The sequence below is a fragment of the Podarcis tiliguerta genome, assembly GCF_965153285.1.
Source record: "Podarcis tiliguerta genome assembly, chromosome: 1".
Lineage (NCBI taxonomy): Eukaryota > Metazoa > Chordata > Lepidosauria > Squamata > Lacertidae > Podarcis > Podarcis tiliguerta.
This window is the reverse complement of record NC_139534.1, coordinates 96799162-96816662: the sequence shown is the minus strand read 5'-3', so window position 1 is coordinate 96816662 and position 17501 is coordinate 96799162. Positions and strand designations below refer to the sequence as shown.

Sequence of the window (17501 nt, the reverse complement as noted above, 5' to 3'; positions counted from 1 at the left end):
GTTACATAAGATCATTGGTGGTGCCCTCCCAATAGTTGTGGCTGTGAGCTAGAGAGAGAAGTATATTTGGAAACTTCCCAACAGCTTGAAACTCTATCCTCTTGGGAACATAACTGAGTAGAGCCTGAGAGTCTGGGAAACTGGTAGAAGGTGAGGACATTCTGTTTCAATAGTCTATGAGATACCCCAAGGCACTTGGGCTGTCCAAATTACTGCAGAAGCAACATTATAATTCTCAGTGTAACTGACTAGAACAAGCTTCTAATACATGTTGTGTAGGCTTTTGCACATACAAAAGCTAACAGCTCAGACTTCTGAATCTTTGTTCTGCAGCAGAGATGGAGAGGATTCCCCATCCTGGTGTTGTTGTACTCCAACTCCCATCAGTTCCAACCAGCATGGCTAATTGCCAGGGGTGATGGGAGTTGCAGTCCAATGACTCCATATGCCTGCTCTGCAGGTTCCCATCTCCTCTAAATCCCCAGACCCAGTTTGCTACTTGGTTCTTTGTGCATACCTCTCCTGACTGCTGACAACTGGTGTCACACACTAGGAGTACTTACTTCCTTTTGACCCTTGACTTACACCCTGAATCCTGCCTCCAATTAGCTCTAGTTGTTAAGTTTCAGCCTACTTCTGCTCCCTCAGAGCCTACCTTGGTGTAGTGAGCCAGTGTGGTGTAGTGGTTGAGAGCGGTAGTCTTGTAAACTGGGGAACCAGGTTCGCGTCTCCGCTCCTCCACATGCAGCTGCTGGGTGACCTTGGGCCAGTCACACTTCCTTGAAGTCTCTCAGCCCCACTCACCTCACAGAGTGTTTGTTGTGGGGGAGGAAGGGAAAGGAGAATGTTAGCCACTTTGAGACTCCTTAAAGGGAGTGAAAGGCGGGATATCAAATCCAAACTCTTCTTCTTCTTCTTCTACCTTGTCCTTTAAGCAAGATTTGGGTGGAAGACACATAATTCAATCTGGCTTAGCTTTCTAATAGGGTTTGAGGCTGAATATTTGTTACATTCTGAAGCTGTTGAATTGTTGAATTTACATGGCAAAGAGTATTTGCCTGTTTGAGTTTTCGGAGCTGTGAACAGCTGGAAATTCTAATATATAACTAAAACGCCTTTATTTAAATTACAGTAAGGCTAAGATACGTGAGCTAAAGGAAGTAAGAAGTCCAACAGTACGACAAGGTTGTGAAGCTTCTTTAATGCAAAATATCCTGAACTTGAAGTACAATTGCTCTCTGAAAGGTCTTACAATATTACTTTATCCAGCTGGCTCCCTGTTTGCAAGCACATAGCATTAAAGGTGAGGCTGGGAACTGGCGGTGTCAGGTTTCATAGAGAAAACTGGTTTATCTTTTACTAACAATCTTTAGCAATGTGCTGTGACCTGCCCTTGGAGTAGTGGTTTAACAACCTTTGCCCGAGCACACTGTGCCTCTTCTTATATCTTTAATAGTTTACTTGATGGACTATGAAGAACTGCTAGATGACAGTTCTATTTCATTTTTGTCACCACATGGCTCTCCGTTTTTCTCTGAGTCTTTTTCTCAAGGGCACAGTTCTATAAGTCAATGTGGCAATATTCAAGATGGGTATTGCTCTTTCTACTACTGTATTTTTGAGGCAGTATGTGGAAGTCAGGGACTTGCCAAGATTACAGGCCTTCTGGAGAAAAAATAATGAAACAGTTTTTGAATTCCAACACATTTCCACTGAAGAAAAATATTTTAAAAAGATTCTACATTTTTGGTTGGGAAAATTCTTAAAAGCATTTTTAAGAAGTCACTGATGGTGGTGGATAGCAGAATCTAACTGTTATTATATGGCACTAAGGTGCAACTGACATATATCATAAAGCTGTTTATACATTATTGATCTCTAACGGTAATATTTATTTGCAATAAAAAAATACTCTTCCAACAAACCATAGCTTTGATCCTGTTGCAGCCCCCGCTTCTGACTCTTCTATTTTGGCAAGACAGAGCAGCCCAATGGCAGAATACAAACTTTGCATGCAAAAGGTCTCAGAATCAGTCCCTGACATCTTAAAGTACAGCTGGGAAAGACTTCCATCTGAAAGAGCTGCTGCCAGTCAGTGTGTAGACATTACAGAGCTAGATGGATGAGTTGCCTGATCTGCACATGATACAAATAAGAGCATTTGCCAGAGAGAGTAGCCAAATTCTTCTCACTGGTCTTAAAAATAATACTTTGAGAACTAAGCACTTGATTTATTGCCGGCAGAAACAAAATTTGATTCTCCTATCATATGAGCTTCAAAGCTTTAAAGGCAAATAGCAAATGCTCAGATGTTTCATGAAGAGAGAGAGGGGAAAAACAAAGGAAGGAAATAATTTGCAACAGCACTTGGGCCATATTACAAAAAAGTCACCTAAAAATATCTATGTGGATATGGAAGATGCTTTGCAGTTTAAGAAGTAGCTAAATTTCAAAAAAAAATCCGTACATCCAACAATTACTCAAATTGGTCAGGTTTCATATGACAGTGCCCTTGAAAATTTAAGGATAACAAAAACCACCAGATTAAGGGCCCCTTCTCACATTACTGGGGTGAAGTGGATTCCCCATCACTTTATTCTTCACTCCTCCAAAAACAGTTTAGGAGCGGGGGAAAGATTTACACTCACCACTGTTGATACTATCATGGGAAGAAAGCATGTATTCCCCCTTTTTTATTTACAGATGGACCACATACAGATGGCCTGTTTGGGGGAGGGGGAGAACCACAGCTCAGTGGCAGAGCATCTACTTTGCATGCAGAAGGTCTCAGGTCTGGTCCTCAGCATCTCCATGTATGGCTGCATTTTGAAGGAACATGAGCTCTGGCTCGCAGTTAAGGCCGCCAGTTCTGAGGGCCTTCTAGTGGTTCCCTCACTGAAAGAAGTGAAGTTACAGGAAACCAGGCAGAGGGCCTTCTCGGTAGTGGTGCCCGCCCTGTAGAACACCTTCCTTTCAGATAAACAACTGCACAACTTTCTGAAAACATCTGAAGGCAGCCCTGTATGGGGAAATTTTTAATGGTTGATGTCTCACAGTGTTTTTATATTATGTTGTAAGCTGCTCAGAGTGGCTGGGGCAACTCAGTTGGGTGGTTGGGGTTCTTCTATCTATCTATCTATCTATCTATCTATCTATCTATCTATATCTATATCTATCTATCATCTATCTATACGTTGTGGGAGAGTACAGGAGCCCACAGCTTGCTTCTGTACACCATGTGTGTGGAAGGATTCCCTATGCTTCTATACTGCCTTTCATCTAACAAGATATCAAGGCTGTTTATGTTATGGGCAGAGGAGCTCCTTCAGATAACTGGGTCCTAAGCTGTTTAGCTCTCTATATGCCAAAACCTGGCAGCCCAGTGACAAAAAAGCAGCCAGCACAGGCCTTTGAAAACTGGTGTTTTATGGTGTCCTGCAGAAATGCCCATCAACATTCAGGCTGTTGCATTCTGTACCATCCTCTGGGCCGTCTTCAAGGGCAGCCCCATGGAGAACAAGTAGCAGTAATCCAGCACAACACCTTCTAATCTATATTATTAAACATCACAACAATTGTTGGCACTTGGGTCTCTAAGACTGTGACCCTTTGCACACTTATCCACCCTGAGGTGCACAGTGGGACTAAGTTTTCAGTAAACATGTGCAGGATTGTGCTTGCGCATTCCTTTGCAGATGCAATTCTTGTCAGAGCCCCTCTTTTAAAGGCATTTCTTCTTTAGCCTGCCTTAGACACTAAGCTTTTTAATGTTCATTCCCTGATGAGAACTATCAGTTTGAATCTAGCTTTTTATCTGCTCTGCATCTGAAATACAAGGAGGCAGGAAACTGCTCTTATTTGTATGCTCCCATTATAATACAGCTTCTGCTTTTGTAAAATGGGAATTATCGGCAGGTTGAGACTACTCTGTCTCAGTTATGCCTAATGTCAAGATAAAATGCAGAAATTGTTAGGAGTTTATATGTCAGGAGTGTTTTCTTGTTGCTGTTGTTTTTTAGCAGTGAAAAATAAAAATGGCTCAAAACCATATGAATCCTCAAATACCAGCTCAGTTTTGGCTTCTAATCCTGAGGCTTCAGAACTGATCTGGGATTTCAGGTTGTATGTTTGTGAGGGGGGAAATGAATAAGAAGCACTTGAACATGTAGTTCAAAAGGAGCACTGCAGGCAATGAAAGGAAGCACAGACACGCTTTTGGCTTATTCCCAATTACCCCAATTGATGCATGGAGCAGAGAGTCATGGCTTGACGAGAAGCCCTGGCACGACGCTTGTAGAGAAATTTGGAGGGAGGGAGAGCACAAAAGAGCATCACATTTGTGGAGGACAATTTGTCAATATTAACTTATCTCCATATACATTTGATTATTTCCCCCTGAATGTTATTTATTTATTCGCAAGCAGTTAAAGGCCAGTGGGGCAGGTGGAGTCAATGGGATGGTAGATAGGGCACCAACCAGAGCTTCCCTTTGTGGCTTTATTCTACTTCCACAGAATACCAGCTGCTGGTGAGGGGAACACTGTTGAGCTCAGGTCCTGCTCCTGGGCTTCACTTGGGCATCTAGTTGGCCCCTGTGAGAAAAGGACCCTGGACTAGATGGGCCTTTGGTCTGATATAACAGTGCTGTTTTTTTACATTCTTTTGCACATAGCATGCCATCCCTCACCCTTCTTCTTCCAACCCATTCAGTATCACCCTTTGCCAACTTCTGCCCCCAAAATTTGGGAAACATCATAGCCCTCATGGGCGTGCCAGTAATGGGCAAAAATGGGCAGAGCAATGAATGTGACTCTTCTTTTTATACACACATATATTCTGCACCCAGTTGCCATGGGCTAGAAGTCAGCTTCACCTTCTGAATAGCCACCCTGAAGGGAGAGGAGAAGGCAGAGTGACTTCACCTGCAGCTGTTCAGCCTTCAAGGACACAGAGGAGAAGGCGCTGGTGAGAACTAGATGGCTGGAGCCTTCTTCAGCAGAGCTTTCAGCAGCAGTCAGATGCTGGTTACAGTGATTGGATTTCCTGACCCTACCTTGCTGCTTCCTGCTTGTCTTGACCCCTGACCCCATGATCATTAGATTCCCTGACCCCTAGACTGTTTGACCACATGGATTGCTAGTTGCCTGGCCCTAGGACTTTGGATGCTGCCTTCTGCCTCTTGGAAAGTACACCTCAGAGACTCTTCTGGTTGGCTGGCTTCCCACTCTATTGAGCTCTGCACATCGTTGCTCAGCAATGAGACTACTACAATAGATGCACACAAACACCTCAGCATCCTCCATCTGGGCAAGCAAGAGACATCAGGGCACATTCCAGCCCTGGACCAAAGATCCAAGGACACATTCCAGCCATGCAAAATCCAGCAACAAGGAGTGGACACAGAGCAGGTCTGGGAGGCGATATGGCCTGAAGACAGTCCTGAAGTGGCTAGAGAGGCCTGGAGGACCACATTTGGCTCCAGGTCCTGTGATTACCCAACCCTTCATCTTGATTTTCCAGTTGTTACTGCACTAGAACTCCAATCATCCTTAGCCATTGACCATGCTTGCTGGTTAGAGTTGTATTTCAGCAACATCTGGAGTGCCCTAGGTTTCCCCCTCCCCCAGTCAAGACCATAAAGGAATTCCAGTCCTGTGAGCAACTGCACTGAAGCATCAGCTTCTAGGATACGGTATAATAGACGTGACTCCTAAGCTCTGCTCTTGCCACATTGGCAGAACCATGTTATTATCTGGTATGTAGCTGTGCCACACATGCTGCCAGTGGCTTTGGAAGAGGTAAGAGTTTAGGGGAACTACCCTACTCATTGCTTTTTATGTACTTAAAAAAAAACTAGTTTGTAATTCAACACTATCCAAAGGTCCATCTAAAGACACCTTTTGCAGCAAAATGGATCAGAACAATACTCACAGAATCATATATTTGGAAGGAACCCTGGAAGTCATACAGTACAACCCTTTTAGACTTTATATTTTAGACTTTACTGATTGTGACCTTGACCTAGAATTTTATTTACTGTCATCATTTGATTCTTTAAGTTCACCATCACAACTGTGTTTTTAATTTAGAAACCATTTCTTAAGGATTCTCACTGATTGCTATGTAAGTTTGCCAAACTGTCTAGTAATCCACTTTGTACTGTGGCTGTATAGATGAAAAAGATTCCTCATGCCGCTATGATAAACTAATTGTGGATTGAGAGCCGTAGTATGGTTTGGATGTAGTTGAACATTCTCAGACTTCTGAAAACTTTTGCTTACAGATTATTTGCTTTTCCAGCTTTAAATATCAGGTTGTATGATATAACTTTATATCTCAGGTCAATCTGTACCACCAGGTGAGCTATGCACCTCAGTATTTTATTCCTCAGAACTTAACGTAACAATATTAAAATGGAGCCCTGGGGTGTATGATTGAAGATAAATAGCTTAAAGTGTTGTATGGAAGGTAGTGAGCCAAACTGAATTATGTGGGATGGGAGGGGTCTCCTACATAGAAGGTGAAGCAAAGAGAGAGATAAATGCCCATGACAGTAGTTTTAAATTGTGGAACAATATATACGAATGAAACTATTTATTCTCTTCTCTAAAGTCTACAATTTCTTCTGTGGTTTTCTATTATTTAGTACCCAAAATACGTTAGAATCTGAATCCAAATAAGAACATGAAGAGAGCCATTTGGATCAGGCCAAAGACCTATCTTGGTCAGCATCCTGTTCTCACAGTGGCCACCCAGATGCCTATGGAAAGCTTGAACAGCACTTGTCATTTCCTGGAGCTAATATTCAGAGGCTTAATACTTCCGACAGTTGAGGTAGACGTTTCAAGAGCTACTGATATATATATATATTGGCATCTTCATATTTTCTGAAGCCAGGCAGATCTGAGCCAAAATAGGCACTTTCCAAATTGGTCCAAGTCGAATTGAGTCTTTTTCTGAGATACTGAATCAGGCCCTGGACTACATATTGTGGTTGAAACACATCACCACAGGGCCACAGGTTCCCTGTGACTGCCATGAGAGATGCAAAAATAGAATCTGAGGACTATGTTTCTGAAACCATTAGGAGCAGCAACAACAATGAAATCTTTATTTAAATACGTCAGGAGCAGGAAACTAGAAAGGGAGATTGTTGGCCTATTGGATGAATAGCGAGTAAAAGATGTGCTAAATAAAGGTAAGGAGACTGCAAGAAAGCTGAATGAATTATTTGTCCCTGTCTTCACTGCAGAAGATGTGGGGCAAATAGTCATAACTTTCTCAGGAAGCGAGCATGAAAGCTTTAGTGCTGTAATGAGTATGCAGTAGTACCTTGGTTCTTGAACTTAATCTGTTCAACACCCGAAACCATTCGAAAGCCAAGGCATGGTTTCGGATTGGCTGCAGGAGCATCCGTTCGGCTTCCAAAAAACATTCACAAAGCAGAACACTTACGTCCGGGTTTGCGGCGTTCTGGAGCTGATTTGTTCAGCAGCTAAGCTGTTTGAGAACAAAGGTACCACTGTATTCTTGTGTACTATTTTACATGCATACATGGGAAGAGACTGTAATCTCTTTGCAGGCAGAAAGTCCTGGGTTCAACCCTTGGCATCTCAGAGCCAGTGGATCAGAGCCAAATCTGATGAGTTGTAAGCTGTCTTGAGGCCCTGTTGAAATCAAAGGCAGGCTGTACATAGAAACGATAATAATGATCAGAAGACTTTGCAAAATATATATAAAAAAGTAAAATAAAATTGATACAAAAATTGACATTAACCAATATAGCAAGAATTCATTTATACTAATCTGAAGAGCAAGTTTAGAGCTATTTTCAGCAGAGGTACATTGCCATGAAAAGCTATAGAAGTTTATTAGTTTGTGGTTGCAAAACGCCCAATCCCTTGGCCTTAAAACATTGAATCACAGTTCATTTGATGCATTATTTTAATGAGTTCATAACTAATGGGTTGATAGAACGGAATATTCAAATTTGCATGTTGGCTTGTTTTATGTATAACAAAACTGTATCTGAGAAAACATGGCATGTCGTAGGTACAGTGCATCTCTGCAGAGGGAGCTTCTTGAGGGAGGGCAAGAGAGTATTAGCATAATATGTATTTCCAGTGTACCTAGCTGACGGGGTAAATTTACAGCTAAAGTGTGTGGACTATAGCTCACAATCACTTGGTTCCACAGTGTTTTACATAACCCCTCAGGTGTCTGAGAACTACACTCCCTCAGTCAATCACTCTTCATAATATATCGGGCACTACCCGACCTGATGGGGAGGAAGCAAAATTGAGCATGTAAAGTACAAAAATACATATTCATAATAGAAAATCCAACATGTTATTTCAGTTTGTTGATGTCTGTAAGGACGTGGTGGGTGAAAGATGGATAGGCCAAGTTAAGTGATGTTCTTGTAGATTCACCATGATGTGTATGATAAAAGAGACCCATTAAATAGTATATCTTATTTATGGAGCAGCAGAAGCAGCCCCTATGGATTGTCAAATACCCTATGAAATATCACCAGGCATGATAATGCGTTCTTGCTAATAGTCCCATTGTTTATCAGACCTCAGCAGCAAGACAGTTACTGAGAAGGTATTTTGAGGGTTTCCCCCCCCCCTTCTTCATTATTTCTATATATAACCCACCAAAACAGTTGCAGAGAGTGTTGGAAGGGGCTGATTGGAAGAAGAGGGAACAGAAACCCACAGACTGAGTTAAAGTCCCCATAGCATACCAAGGTGATCCACATATGTATCTGGTAAGTGAATGTGAGACATGTTCCCAAAGGAACTTCCCTTCCATCTTTTTTCAGAGCTCTCTAAGCAGGCTGGATGGACTTACAGTTCTTTAAGTGAGTTAGTGTGTAGTAGTGCTTAGAGCATTGGAGGGGGACCCGGAGACTCAGGTTTAAGATCCCCACTGAGCCATGGCACTCATCACTAGGTGACACTTGGGCAGCCTATCAGCCTAACCTGCCACACAGGGCTGCTGAGAGCATACAATTGGTATGCTGCTTTGAGCTCCACATTTCAACTAGAATATGTCCCGGGTCAGCCTTCAGCATCACTTGGAATCCTTTGGACTGCATTACTCCCTGAAGACAGACCATCCTAAAGGTCCACTGAGACTCCCCTCAGTCTGGCTGCTGCAATCTGGTCCATGCTGTATCAATGACAAAACTAAGGTGCCATCTCATGCAACTCTGTGACTCTGCATAATGAGATATGATGGATTTTCGAATCAGAAGATAATTTCAGTGTTCTTTGTTCCAGCATAGGGACTATATATCCATCTGTGATAATGGAGTGTTTTCAGTATCGATATGGAGCCCTGCAGTATACACACTGGCAGAGAAGCAATCACACATTATGTTTCTCTGGAAGTTTAGGCGCAGATATCACTCTCAATAGTGGTGTGTTGACTGACAAAAAGCAACATATGAATTGCCCCTCACAGAGCACTTAAAGTAAAAACTATAGTTTTTTTGCTATTGACTAAAATGGAGGGCTTCTGGGATTGAGCTCATGCCCTAAAGTAGAAGAAATTTCACTGTTCAAAGATATGACCATTGCATTCATTGAGTTCTTTGTATATTGAAGCATCAGCATTGCTATTATTTATAACACTGAGCTTTTATGAACATGGGGCATTGCCTTTACCCCTTGCTTCTGATTAATAGACTAGGCCCAAATCTCTGTGCAAAGTCATGCTAGAAGTTACACTCTCTGACCTCTTCCTTTTGTTGAAAACATATTGCATTGGAATTTTGCATATTGCGTTCTGTGAGCATAATGGTTCACTTTCCAAATCTGGCTGCTCTTTGGCAAATTCCTTTGTTCACTGGGACTACTGTTTAATTTAATGTCCCCAAATGTGACATTTATCCACCTAGATTTTGTTTTCCAGGATTTTGTTAGAGATGGGCTGAAACCGTGTGACCTAGTTCATTAACCTATTGGACCCTCTCCCCAGGTTTTCATCGACACCAATTTTACATGCCATGTGTTTCATAGAGACAGATTGGGAGCTACACTGTCCCCAGTTGAGATGCCAGCCCATATCTGGAATCATGGCGTGCAAGCACAGCAGACATGTGGCCAGATTTAAAATAGTAGTGTTATTCCACCTTATTAGAAGTGGGCAAGCATTAGAAGACCCCTGCTTTCCCATCTAGTCCATCATCCTCTTTTACAGATGCCTCTAGGAAGCCTACAAATAGACTATGAAAGCAATAGCCCCATGACCCCTAGGCCTCAGTGGTGATGGCATGTAGCTAACATCCATTGATAGCCCCACACTCTGTGGATTTGTTTAATCCACTTGTAGAGCTGTCCAGCCACCATCACATCTTATGAGAATGAATTCTGGGGATTCATTTTGTTTTGTGTGGAAGAAGGCCTTGCCTTTCTTTGCCTAGAATCTACCTCAGGTCACAGACGCTTCAGGTTACAGATGCTTCAGGTTACAGACTTCACTAACTCAGAAATAGTACCTTGGGTTAAGAACTTTGCTTCAGGATGAGAATAGAAATTGTGCAGCGGCAGCGTGGTGGCAGTGGGAGGGCCCCATTAGCTAAAGTGGTACCTCAGGTTAAGAACAGTTTCAGTTAAGAACGGACCTCCAGAACGAATTAAGTTCTTAACCTGAGGTACCACTATACTGCCAATCAATTGCACTGTTGGCCCAACCATAAGGTAAAGGTAAAGGTACCCCTGCCCGTACGGGCCAGTCTTGACAGACTCTAGGATTGTGCGCCCATCTCACTCAAAGAGGCCGGGGGCCAGCGCTGTCCGAAGACACTTCCGGGTCACGTGGCCAGCGTGACATTGCTGCTCTGGCAAGCCAGAGCCGCACACGGAAACGCCGTTTACCTTCCCGCTAGTAAGCGGTCCCTATTTATCTACTTGCACCCAAGAGTGCTTTCGAACTGCTAGGTTGGCAGGCGCTGGGACCGAACAACGGGAGCGCACCCCGCCGCGGGGATTCGAACCGCCGACCTTTTGATCGGCAAGCCCTAGGCGCTGAGGCTTTAACCCACAGCGCCACCCGCGTCCCTTAGGCCAAACCATACGCTACATTAAATATGTAGCATGCAGCTATATCAGTTTGTTTGCCTAAAAGAAAGATACCAAAAATGTGGGATTATATTCAAGAATGCAATGTGAAGGCAGTGGAAGCTGCACCTTTCCCTACTGTTCTGTGACCCTGACAAAAACTGTTCCCATGTGGTTTAGCCTTTTCTTGTCAACAAGTTGCTTCAGCCCCTTAATCATCTTTGCCTTGCCAAGTCCTTTACAATTCTTTAATGTGCCTTCAGAGCTTGAGATTCCAGTGGCATTGATACAAACTGAATCCGAGAGACAGTGATTTGTTCACCTTCACTAAATTGGACCCATTTTATTATTTATTTTTATCAATTAGATTTTTTTTTGCCTGCCTCTCAGCCGAAGTTCTCAGGGTGATATACAGCACAAAGAAAACAATAAAATCATAAAATTTCAGTTGCCAAGTAGCATCAATGCAGGCATTGCAGTTATTCAGCTGTGCTGCACTGACTCAAAAGTAGGGGTATGGAGTCAACCTTGTGACCTTTTATTTATGTATGCCAAAATGCAAAACTTCAAATCTATGAGTTGCCATCTTTTAGAATTAGACAGAGAATTCCCTGTGTAACTTTATGGCATCCCAATAGCCGTCATCTCATATTTTTCTCCATTCAGAATCTTCTAACGTATCTGCGCTTCCACTATTTCAGATTTTATTGAATGCTGCTCTGAATGAAGCTTTTGAGAACTTGAAGGGGAGCAGGCTGTCTTTTGTGTCTGAAATGGAGCTGAAAAAATCCACGAGAAAACATCCTATTGTACACACAAAGTCTCTCAGGAGAAACACAACACTAAAAAAGAGACATTCATGCTGCAAATTTTTCTGTTGAAATTTACGTGCCTGTCAGTCTCTCCGTTGAAAGGGTTTCCGTTTTTGGCCTAATGCCGGGAGTTTGATATCCAAGGCTTTGGTGGCAAAGTGATTTGTTTCCTTTTGCTCGGGCCTTTTTGGTGGGTGAATTATATTTCAGTTAGCCGCTGTATCCATAGTTACAGTATTTTCCCCCTTTGACGCAGCAACCCTGCCAGGTGAAGTTTCTTCACTTCTCAGCCAACAAGCTTGCCTTAACTCTTTGGTTAAAGCTAATTGCTTTTAATACAGCATCTCTTTTCCTCTCCCCATAGCATCCCTGGCCTTCCCAAAATCTGCGTGATGCCAAGAAAGCTGTTCTGTAACCCCAGGGGAGAAATAAATATATGCATCTATAAACTGGGACCAATCAACAAAGCAAACTTCAATTTGAATGGAAGAACCAGACCCAGGAAAGGTGTTGCAGAAGTTTCGCTCCTTATTAAGAAAAACCATAGAGTGGCTGTGCTGGTAACTGTATTGAGCGATGCAGTTCGCAACCTCCAGCATCCTGGGAAGACACTGTATTTAAACAAGGGATCTCTTTCTGCTCGGATTTGCTTATTAAGGGCATGGCCTTTAATTCTTCTTCTCCTTCCCCCACCCCCAGTGCTAATTGATTCTCATAGCATTTGAAAGAATCCATGATTAGCAGTCCTCAGGCTAACCAGTAGCATATTGAGTAGCATGCTAGCAAGCCTAGGTTGGGAATTGAGTCAGAATGGTCGGAGCAATGCCAGCTCCAAAGGCTAAATTGGTTACAGAGCTTGGGGAACGAGGAAATGGGAGGGAGAGGGATTTGCCAACTCACTGCCTGGGCTCTTAGCACCATCTGTTGTTGGCAACAAATCTGAGAGAACTCCTCATTTATCCCCCTCCATCGGCCTATAGGCCACAAGAGTGAGTGAATGGAGGTGCATTAGAAAAGTGGGAGTTAATTGGCATACATTGCCATCATATGTACATTGAAGCCTATCAAATTTTGTTAAGTACTAATGGATCCTCAATTAGGAATCTTTCTTATTAACCCAAGAGGAAATGGTGGTGCCTGCTTTTCTGTTCTTCCTGCTCCCCTGCCCATTTGAAAGTTAAGGGGATGTCTTAGGTATCCAGGGCCCTTTGATTTTACTAATATTATCATGATTCAGTACAGATGTGAAAAAGCATTTGTCATCCCATTTCAAAGCATACACTGGGTTTTGTCCAGAAACATGGGAGGTTGGGGATGTGGAAAGACTCAGTAATAGTTCTTCAACAGTTTGTTTATTTTCATTTTTATATCCTGCTTTTTCATGAAAGTTATTGAATGCACTTAGGTCTAAAATCCCCAAAGAGAAATACTAAAAAATATCATCTTAAGACACTCTGCTTCGTTTTAAGAGCAGGCTTCATGGATAGATCATGGAGTTCCAGTAAAAAAATAAGGGTAGTTCTGACAAATCTGCAGCCTGAATAGGGATGGATGAAGGCAGCGCTTTCTTTCTGCCCTGTATTCATTGCATGTAGCACTGTTTCTGTCCCACTGCAGTTCGCCTTCCACCAAAAACCACGTTATTTTGCTGTACCCTGTGGCAAAGTTACACGAGTAATTAATTCCATAAATCCTGTAAACTGTGTTTTTCATCGTGTCCTTCCACCCCCATTCATTTCACTGCAAGGGAAACGCAATGCCGATGGAGGCGGGTGGGGGCAAAGTAACAGACTACGTATCATTCACAGAATGAAAGCAACAGCAACTGCAAGCACAAATTGTGTTCACTGGATTGCTTTCCATTCTCGGCATGGGACAAATGAGCGAACACCAGCAATTTCTGATCCCGTTTCAGTTTTTGTTGCAATTCTCCAACATCCCTAGGCATGTCCACCCATTTCTTACAGCATATATTATATATCTAAGGTGTATTCTGTGGCTGTGCTATAGGTATTCTGGTATAAGCTGGCATCTTGCTGTGTGTTCTCAATTGATGAACAATTTCCTCCTCAGCGTTTTGTTCAGTATGTTTCTTCTGTGTGTGCGGCTGAAGCAGGTCACTGATCCAATTGGCATCTTCAGCCTCCTTGGAGAATTAACAATGTTTTCCCCCCCTCATACAATGGGCCTTGTAATATATATATATATATATATATATATATATATATATATATATATTTGAGACACTCAGAAATGGGTTGTATGGATCAGAGGAGAAGTGTGGGGGGAAGGAGGGGGAACAGTAGGAATGCAACCTCTTTAATATTAAATGATGCGAATTAATATTTAATGGAGTAAAAGACACATCTTGGTTTGTGTTACTGCTTACAGGAAAATGGGCTGTGTTAATCTGCGCCGAATTGTCCAGAGGATAGCCGAAGTGGTGGAAAGAACAAAGCTGAGAAATGTTGCAGCTCAAGCCTGACATACACTGTAGAGCCCCTTGCCACATCCGGTAGGACAAAATATAGAGTTTCTTCCGAGCTAGAAACACTCTGAGGTTCCGGGCGGGCAGGTGATGGAATCAAAATCAGGACTTCTGGCTTTTGCAGAAGGGCATGATAATATATGCTCGCCTTTATGAAAAAAAAGGCAACTTGACAGAAAATGCCTACAATCAAATGTTTATGTAAGCTCAGGATGTTTTGCGGTGCGTGATTTATTTCAGCGAAAGGCCCTGTGCCGTTGCACTTGGTGTAGCCGTACCGAATCCAACAGTACAGGGTTAAGGGGAGACCAGAGTTAAGAAGCAGGAAATATTACGGTAGCATGAAGGTGTTAATGTAATCCAATCAGACATGAAGACATTCTGAACAGAGACAATCTCAAATACCCCCTACACTTAGCTCTCCTCTGCCTCCCCGTTACAAGACATATGGTCCTCTGACAGAGTCTCAGAGCAGCAGGTTAGTTTACATACCATATGTATGCAATTGGTTGGCTCGGCAGGGTTGCGTTAAGGTTACTGCATCTGCCCTAACTCAGAATTTCCTTGTACTTGTAGCTTTTGCATCAGGCAGTTATGTTATTTTAGCAGCGATTCTGTTGGGTTTCAGTTTTGAAAATCAACACTGGGGTTTCCTTTATTTTCTTTTGATTAATTTTGACTTTGTAATGGTGCCTCCAGAGAGGTAAGAGTCCAGACACATGGTACAGAAACTATTGTCAGAAACTCTATATTCATAGTAATATTTATCTGAGGGGCACAAGGGGAACCAGCCCCGACTGAACTCAATGTACAAGATTGCCTTTAATGCATCAGTGTTGCAGAGAGCTGATTAGTGTTTTCTCAAATGCAGATTGCTGATACAAGTTACTAACCCCCCCCCCCCAAAAAACCCCACAGCATTTATCATTTAGGATTTATAATTACATTTTCTGAAGTAGTAAATGTTCTTCCAGCTCTTATGACTAAAGCAGTCTTCCCCAACCAGGTGCCCTTGAGATGTTTTGGACTACAACTCCCATAAGACTACAACTCCCAGGGATGACCATTGGGGAAGGCTGCACTAGTAAAGGTAAAGGTAAAGGGACCCCTGACCATTAGGTCCAGTCGTGACCAACTCTAGGGCTGCGGCGCTCATCTTGCTTTATTGGCCAAGGGAGCCGGCGTACAGCTTCCGGGTCATGTGGCTAGCATGACTAAGCCGCTTCTGGCGAACCAGAGCAGCGGACAGAAACGCTGTTTACCTTCCCGTCAGAGTGGTACCTGTTTATCTACTTTTACTTTGACATGCTTTCGAACTGCTAGGTTGGCAGGTGCAGGGACCGAGCAACAGGAGCTCACCCCGCCGCAGGGATTTGAACCGCCGACCTTCTGATTGGCAAGTCCTAGGCTCTGTAGTTTAACCCACAGTGCTACCTGCATCCCTGCACTAGACCATGTAGCTATTTTGTGGCATACTCTTGTTTTTATACACAGTTACACATCTAAACTTAAAATGGTAACTATTGTTGAATTAACATTGTTGCTGAATGACTTATTTCCTAGGACCCTTAGAAAAAGAAGCACAAAAGTGACTGGAAATCCTCAAAATAACGTTTGGCCCAAATTCAGAAAAGTACTTCTGTTCTCCAGTTCCCTTTTAAGTACTACGTACGTCCATACCTCTTGTTAGATGACTGGCATCCGGGCTCACATGGTGAGTAGTTTATTAATCGCCTATCAAATGCTACTTGACTGGTCATTTGAATCTACCCCTTATGTGATTTAAATGGATGCAGATGTGACGGCTGCAAATATATTTGCATTTCCAGATGACTATAGGTACATTCTATATGCATTCTAATCTTTGCCCAGATGCTGGCTATTATTATATGACAACATGAACAACATTAAGGATACATCCAAATATCACTTTTTAAGCATTTACAGGAGAGTTCATCAAGTCAATCTGTTTTTTTTATTAAAAAAAAATCACACAGCATCAACATTTGCTGTTCATGCTCCCCCCCCCTTTGTTTTTTTTAAGGCTCAGAAAAGGTCTGCTGCAATAATGCACATTGCAGCAGTGAAGTGTATAGCTCCACAAAATATTGATCTATCTAGTGGGAGAATCAGTTTAAATTTAAAAAGGGTAGGGCTAGCCTTTAAGAAACTAGCTCAGTTTCCCTAGGCTAAAAGGGTTAGGCATTTTTTGTAGGTGAAAAAATAGACTCGGCTGAAACTTTCTGCTTTCAGTTCAGCTTGAAACCAGCTGAGAACTAGCCTAGCTCATCAAAGCTAGAGAGAAAGCAATGCCACAAAGCTGGGCTCGGAGAACCACTGTCTGAAACCCTGGGCAGCTACTACTAATCAGTGTGGACAAGTCTGAGCTAGTAGACCCAAAGGTCTGATTTGGTGCAAGGCAGATTCCTGTGAATTCATGGGGCCCACCAACCACTTCTGTTTTTGTTTTCATTGTTGTTACCCAGGAAGAGGCAATCCTAGTGAGATTTAACTTCTCAGCCAAACTGTCAGGTAAACTCACCACCATTCATCTGATTTCCTACAGCATAGTAGTAAACGTAGGTTCACTTCCAAATTAGGGATGACTTTGTATGCTGCCGCCTCCCCCCATCCAACACACAATTTCTCATATCCATTTAGTTACGTGAATAAGCTCTGCAACACACATTGTATACGGGTGAAGGATGCGTGCCTGTATAGGCCAGGGACCTTCCAACTTTGGGGGTCAAAAGTATGTTTCGGTAATGCTGTGTGTTTTGTTTCCTGTACAACTCATACAACCAGGATGCTGTTTGTATGGAAAATAGGGATACTTGGAGACCTTGGAGTGTGAAGGAATAGGTCTGCAGGAAGGAGTAAGGAAGTGGGATAGTGGAAGGCTGCTTGAGACAGATTTGCATTCAGGCAAATGAAATCTGTTTCCCCTTAGATAGATCACTTGTTTAAATGTCTGCACGTCATAAGCAGATGACCACCTTGCACATTCTGTGTGTGTGTGTGTGAGAGAGAGAGGGGGGGGGATAGGGACAGAGTCTGACTACAGATGATCCCTACAGAGGGGCAACAGCAGGGAAAACAATATTACTATTGTTAAAAAGCTTTTTCACTTCT

General features: G+C 42.7%; 1 long non-coding RNA gene across 1 annotated transcript in view; it reads left to right on the top strand.

Moving 5' to 3' along the window:
• Positions 1–16066, top strand: part of LOC310683752 — a 66682-nt gene extending 50616 nt beyond the window's left edge. The window contains exons 3-4 of the long non-coding RNA XR_014514514.1: positions 14273–14396; positions 15933–16066. This is a non-coding gene — a long non-coding RNA (uncharacterized lncRNA). The remainder of the gene's footprint in view (positions 1–14272; positions 14397–15932) is intronic.
• Positions 16067–17501: the final 1435 nt, after the last annotated feature.